This window comes from Pseudophryne corroboree, unplaced genomic scaffold (genome assembly GCF_028390025.1).
Source record: "Pseudophryne corroboree isolate aPseCor3 unplaced genomic scaffold, aPseCor3.hap2 scaffold_297, whole genome shotgun sequence".
Lineage (NCBI taxonomy): Eukaryota > Metazoa > Chordata > Amphibia > Anura > Myobatrachidae > Pseudophryne > Pseudophryne corroboree.
This window is the reverse complement of record NW_026969640.1, coordinates 250,719-257,251: the sequence shown is the minus strand read 5'-3', so window position 1 is coordinate 257,251 and position 6,533 is coordinate 250,719. Positions and strand designations below refer to the sequence as shown.

The window sequence follows — 6,533 nt, the reverse complement described above, 5'->3', positions numbered from 1 at the left end:
ATACACACAGCTCCTGGTATTTCCTTGTGGTCTCCCATCCAAGTACTAAAACCAGGACCAACACTGCTCAGCTTCCATGATCAGGAGAGATTGGGCAAATCCAGTGTGCTGTGGCTGTAGATGAGCTGGTGGTTTCTGTTAGAGCTTTTCTACTTCTAACTTCTGGTACATAAAAGAATACGTGTAAAAATTAAATGTACCAAGAAAAGGGTGTTGGTAGTTTAAAAACACCTAAAGAATCTGATAATACATGGATGGGAGACTGCTTGGTAGTAACAAAGTCCAATACTGCTTTGCTTCAAAGATCAAATGAGATTGGGCATATCCAGTGTGGTGTGGCTTTAGATAAGCTTTGTGGTTTCTGTTAGAGCTCTTCTACTTCTAACTACTGGTACATTAATGAATATGTATAAGGTTGTAGTTTATCCATTAAGCCTTTACTACCTTACCTTCCCCCCCCCCCTCCCCTCCTTATAGCTTCCTTTGTTCTCTCCTCCTCGTGTGTGCGTTATTTGTTTTCTCATACGTCCTAGAGGATGCTGGGATCACATTAAGAACCATGGGGTATAGACGGGATCCGCAGGAGACATGGGCACTTTAAGACTTTCAAAGGGTGTGAACTGTCTCCTCCCTCTATGCCCCTCCTCCAGACTCCAGTTTTAGAATTGTGCCCAGTGAGACTGGATGCACTACAGGGGAGCTCTACTGAGTTTCTCTGAAAAGACTTATGTTAGTTTTTCTTATTTTCAGGGAGGCTGCTGGCAACAGTCTCCCTGCTTCGTGGGACTTAGGGGAGAGAAGTATGACCAACTTCTAGTGAGTTCAATGGCTCTACTTCTGGCAGACAGGACACCATTAGCTCCTGAGGGTGCTGATCGCTGGGTACGCCTAGATGCCCACTCCCGTAGCCTGCCATCACCCCCTTACAGAGCCAGAAGTCAGAAGACAGGCGAGTAGCAGAAGAACAGATGGCATTCTGAGGTACCACGCAGCGAGCGGAATGCTGTGCGCCATGCTCCCACACAAACACAGGCACTGCAGGGTGCAGGGCGTGGGGGGGGCACCCTGGGCAGCATAAATTCCTCACAAAAGGCTGGCAAAAGTGGACATTAGTGCCTGGGCACTGTCCTTACCCCGCCAGCGTAATTAATTATTTGTTTCTGAACGGGACAGAAGCGTGCCATTACAGCGGCGGGGCTTCTTCCTCACCAGCACACCTATAGAGCGTTACAAGTCTATCACTATAGAGTTTATTATTTCCAGACTGTGTACTTTTGACGCTGGGTTGTGAGCTGAAAAATCCCATCTGTCCCTCTGACAGATTTACTGTAGGTCTATCCCCCATAAGCCGATGTGTCTGTGGGTACTTGGTACATGTGTGTCAACATGTCGGTGGCTGAATGTTTTTCCCAAGAGGAAACTATATTAGGAATGCAGACATATGATGGTGGCCCTGTTGGCACCACCAATAACTGACTGGGTGAAAGTTTCAGTAATATCAGAGTGAGGTTGGATAAATCTGTGTCCCAGACACAGACGTAGAGAAAAGATGTGAGGTTCATGGCTATGCTTCTTTTCCCTCAGGCCCCGCAAAAAATTTATTTTGCCCAGTTACTACACACTGATACTGACTCGGATACTGATTCCTATGTCGACCATAATATTTCCTGATTAGATCCAATATTGGCAAGGAGCATTCAGTACATGATTGTGGATATTAAGGACATATTAACTAGAGATGAGCGGGTTCGGTTTCTCTGAATCCGAACCCGCCAGAACTTCATGGTTTTTTTCACGGGTCCGAGCAGACTCGGATCTTCCCGCCTTGCTCGGTTAACCCGAGCGCGCCCGAACGTCATCATGACGCTGTCGGATTCTCGCGAGGCTCGGATTCTATCGCGAGACTCGGATTCTATATAAGGAGCCGCGCGTCGCCGCCATTTTCACACGTGCATTGAGATTGATAGGGAGAGGACGTGGCTGGCGTCCTCTCCATTTAGATTATAAGAGACTGAGAGAGATTTACTGGAGCTGACTAGGAGGAGTACTGTTACTGTAGAAGTGTAGAGACTGAGTGGAGAGAGTTTACTAGTGAGGACAGTGCAGTTTACTTTATAATCCGTTCTCTGCCTGAAAAAAGCGATACACAGCACACAGTGACTCAGTCACATACCATATCTGTGTGCACTGCTCAGGCTCAGGCCAGTGTGCTGCATCATCTATTATCTATATATAATATTATATATATCTGTCTGACTGCTCAGCTCACACAGCTTATAATTGTGGGGGAGACTGGGGAGCACTACTGCAGTGCCAGTTATAGGTTATAGCAGGAGCCAGGAGTACATAATATATTATATAGTGAGTGACCACCAGACACACAGTGCAGTTTATTTAATATATCCGTTCTCTGCCTGAAAAAAGCGATACACACAGTGACTCAGTCAGTCACATACCATATCTGTGTGCACTGCTCAGGCTCAGGCCAGTGTGCTGCATCATCTATTATCTATATATAATATTATATATATCTGTCTGACTGCTCAGCTCACACAGCTTATAATTGTGGGGGAGACTGGGGAGCACTACTGCAGTGCCAGTTATAGAGATCCTGAAGCACTCACTCATCATGGGAAAGTACCAATGTGTTTCTTCATTGGTTGATGGAAGAAACATCTTACAAAAACTCTCCAGATTATTGACTTTTTAAAGTTTTTCTAGGAAACGTTCTTGATGTATGCTTATTAGCCTTTGTCAGTATGTACTTTTTGCAAAGTGTCTCTGTGGTGCAATTGGTTAGTGTGTAAGGCTATTAACCAAAAGGTTGGTGGTTCAATCCCACCCCGGAACGTAATTGACCTTGTGATCAGATTTTGGTGATATTTAAGTAGACAAGTCAAAATTTCAAACCCCCTCTTATTGTGTAGGGTACCTGGCCTTCTCTGATGTAATCAGAGTTAGATTTAATTCAGTGATTTTATAAAAAAAAGCTAGGAAGCACAATTTAGCAGTGGGTTGCAGAGAAAAAAAATATGCTGGCAGAAAAATCCAATTGAGTGATTAAACAGCTCTTTATTTTCTGGCTTTATTTTTATGCTAACAAATTTGTTCTCTGAATAGTGTCCACAAAGCCAAGTCTCTGATTAACACCTTTGTAAGGATGGTTTTTCACCTATTACTAAATTAAACTTGCTTCATTGGAAAGGCAGCAAGATGCATCCTCATTTCAATGTCTACTGAAATAATACAGGTTGACACCAGGAAACATTAACGCCACTGCATCCTTGCTGCTTTCTCATGTGGAAGTCTGTTTAATGTGAAAACAAGGTGATATCTAATTAGCACACAGGTAAGGAATTAAGAAAATCTTTATTTAAGGGTGAAGATGTTTCTCACAAAATCGTTGCCCCAATGCATCATTGAAATTCAAGCTGGAAAGATGATTTTAATATATCACTTGTACATTTTGTATTGCTCTTCTGGTGACAATGTAGTTTGTTTTTGTCAATTACCATTTTAATAATAGGGTAAAGAAAATGAAGTGGATTTTTGAAAGAAAACAAAACTGTCAATATACTATTAAAACAAATTAAAATTGTAAAAGTTATTGTACTTTAAGTAAAAATAAAAGAGCCAAAATATCAATCCCAGTTTTGGAATACTTTAATTAACAAACAAAAAAATGCATATAGCAGAGGATAGTTTCAATCTGCCTACCTCTGGGTTATGGGCCCAGCATGCTTCCATTGCAGTACTCTGCTGCACATGTAAGTGCAAGAGATCCTGAAGCACTCACTCATCATGGGAAAGTACCAATGTGTTTCTTCGTTGGTTGATAGAAGAAACATCTTACAAAAACTCTCCAGATTATTGACTTTATTAAGTTTTTCTAGGAAACGTTTTAGATGAATGCTTATTAGCCTTTGTCAGTATGTACTTTTGCAAAGTGTCTCTGTGGCGCAATCAGTTAGTGTGTATGGCTATTAACCAAAAGGTTGGTGGTTCAATCCCACCCAGGGACGTAATTGACCTTGTTATCAGATTTTGGTGATATTTAAGTAGACAAGTCAAAATTTCAAACCCCCTCTTATTGTGTAGGGTACCTGGCCTTCTCTGATGTAATCAGAGTTAGATTTGATTCAGTGATTTTATAAAAACATCTAGGAAGCACAATTTAGCAGTGGGTTGCAGAGAAAAAGAAATATGCTTGCAAAAAAATCAAATTGCTTGATTTAACAGCTCTTAATTTTCTTGCTTTATTTTTATGCTAACAAATTTGTTCTCTGAAAAGTGTCCACAAAGCCAAGTCTCTGATTAACACCTTTGTAGGGATGGTTTTTCACCTATTACTAAATTAAACTTGCTTCATTGGAAAGGCAGCAAGATGCATCCTCATTTCAATGTCTACTGAAATAATACAGGTTGACACCAGGAAACATTAACGCCACTGCATCCTTGCTGCTTTCTCATGTGGAAGTCTGTTTAATGTGAAAACAAGGTGATATCTAATTAGCACACAGGTAAGGAATTACGAAAATCTTTATTTAAGGGTGAAGATGTTTCTCACAAAATTGTTGCCCCAATGCATCATTGAAATTCAAGCTGGAAAGATGATTTTAATATATCACTTGTACATTTTGTATTGCTCTTCTGGTGACAATGTAGTTTTTTTTGTCAATTACCATTTTAATAACAGGGTAAAGAAAATTAAGTGGATTTTTGAAAGAAAACTATACTGTCAATATACTATTAAAACAAATTAAAATGGTAAAAGTTATTGTACTTTAAGTAAAAATAAAAGAGCAAAAATATCAATCCCAGTTTTGATTACTTAAATTAACAAAAAAAATGCATATAGCAAAGGATAGTTTCAATCTGCCTACCTCTGGGTTATGGGTCCAGCATGCTTCCATTGCAGTACTCTGCTGCACATGTAAGTGCAAGAGATCCTGAAGCACTCACTCATCATGGGAAAGTACCAATGTGTTTATTCGTTAGTTGATGGAAGAAACATCTTACAAAAACTCTCCAGATTATTGATTTTTTAATGTTTTTCTAGGAAACGTTCTAGATGTATGCTTATTAGCCTTTGTCAGTAGGCACTTTTTGCAAAGTGTCTCTGTGGCGCAATCGGTTAGTGTGTTCGGCTATTAACCGAAAGGTTGGTGGTTCAATCCCACCCAGGGACCTAATTAAACTTGTGATCAGATTTTGGTGATATTTAAGTAGACAAGTCAAAATTTCAAACCCCCTCTTATGGTGTAGGGTACATGGCCTTCTCTGATGTAATCAGAGTTAGATTTGATTCAGTGATTTTATAAAAAACAGCTAGGAAGCACAATTTAGCAGTGGGTTGCAGAGAAAAAAAATATGCTGGCAAAAAAAATCCAATTGAGTGATTAAACAGCTCTTCATTTTCTGGCTTTATTTTTATGCTAACAAATTTGTTCTCTGAAAAGTGTCCACAAAGCCAAGTCTCTGATTAACACCGTTGTAGGGATGGTTTTTCACCTATTACTAAATTAAACTTGCTTCATTGGAAAGGCAGCAAGATGCATCCTCATTTCAATGTCTACTGAAATAATACAGGTTGACACCAGGAAACATTAACGCCACTGCATCCTTGCTGCTTTCTCATGTGGAAGTCTGTTTAATGTGAAAACAAGGTGATATCTAATTATCACACAGGTAAGGAATTAAGAAAATCTTTATTTAAGGGTGAAGATGTTTCTCACAAAATCGTTGCCCCAATGCATCATTGAAATTCAAGCTGGAAAGATGATTTTAATATATCACTTGTACATTTTGTATTGCTCTTCTGGTGACAATGTAGTTTGTTTTTGTCAATTACCATTTTAATAATAGGGTAAAGAAAATGAAGTGGATTTTTGAAAGAAAACAATACTGTCAATATACTATTAAAACAAATTAAAATGGTAAAAGTTATTGTACTTTAAGTAAAAATAAAAGAGACAAAATATCAATCCCAGTTTTGGATTACTTTAATTAACAAAAAAAAATGCATATAGCAGAGGATAGTTTCAATCTACCTATCTCTGGGTTATGGGCCCAGCATGCTTCCATTGCAGTACTCTGCTGCACATGTAAGTGCAAGAGATCCTGAAGCACTCACTCATCATGGGAAAGTACCAATGTGTTTCTTCATTGGTTGATGGAAGAAACATCTTACAAAAACTCTCCAGATTATTGACTTTTTAAAGTTTTTCTAGGAAACGTTCTTGATGAATGCTTATTAGCCTTTGTCAGTATGTACTTTTTGCAAAGTGTCTCTGTGGTGCAATTGGTTAGTGTGTAAGGCTATTAACCAAAAGGTTGGTGGTTCAATCCCACCCCGGAACGTAATTGACCTTGTGATCAGATTTTGGTGATATTTAAGTAGACAAGTCAAAATTTCAAACCCCCTCTTATTGTGTAGGGTACCTGGCCTTCTCTGATGTAATCAGAGTTAGATTTGATTCAGTGATTTTATAAAAAACAGCTAGGAAGCACAATTTAGCAGTGGGTTGCAGAGA

General features: G+C 39.4%; 1 non-coding gene across 1 annotated transcript; it reads left to right on the top strand.

Annotated features, from left to right (window-relative positions):
* The first annotated feature begins 5,115 nt into the window (after positions 1-5,115).
* On the top strand, positions 5,116-5,189 carry TRNAN-AUU (transfer RNA asparagine (anticodon AUU)). Its single transcript has one exon. It is a non-coding gene; the product is annotated as a tRNA-Asn (tRNA).
* Positions 5,190-6,533: the final 1,344 nt, after the last annotated feature.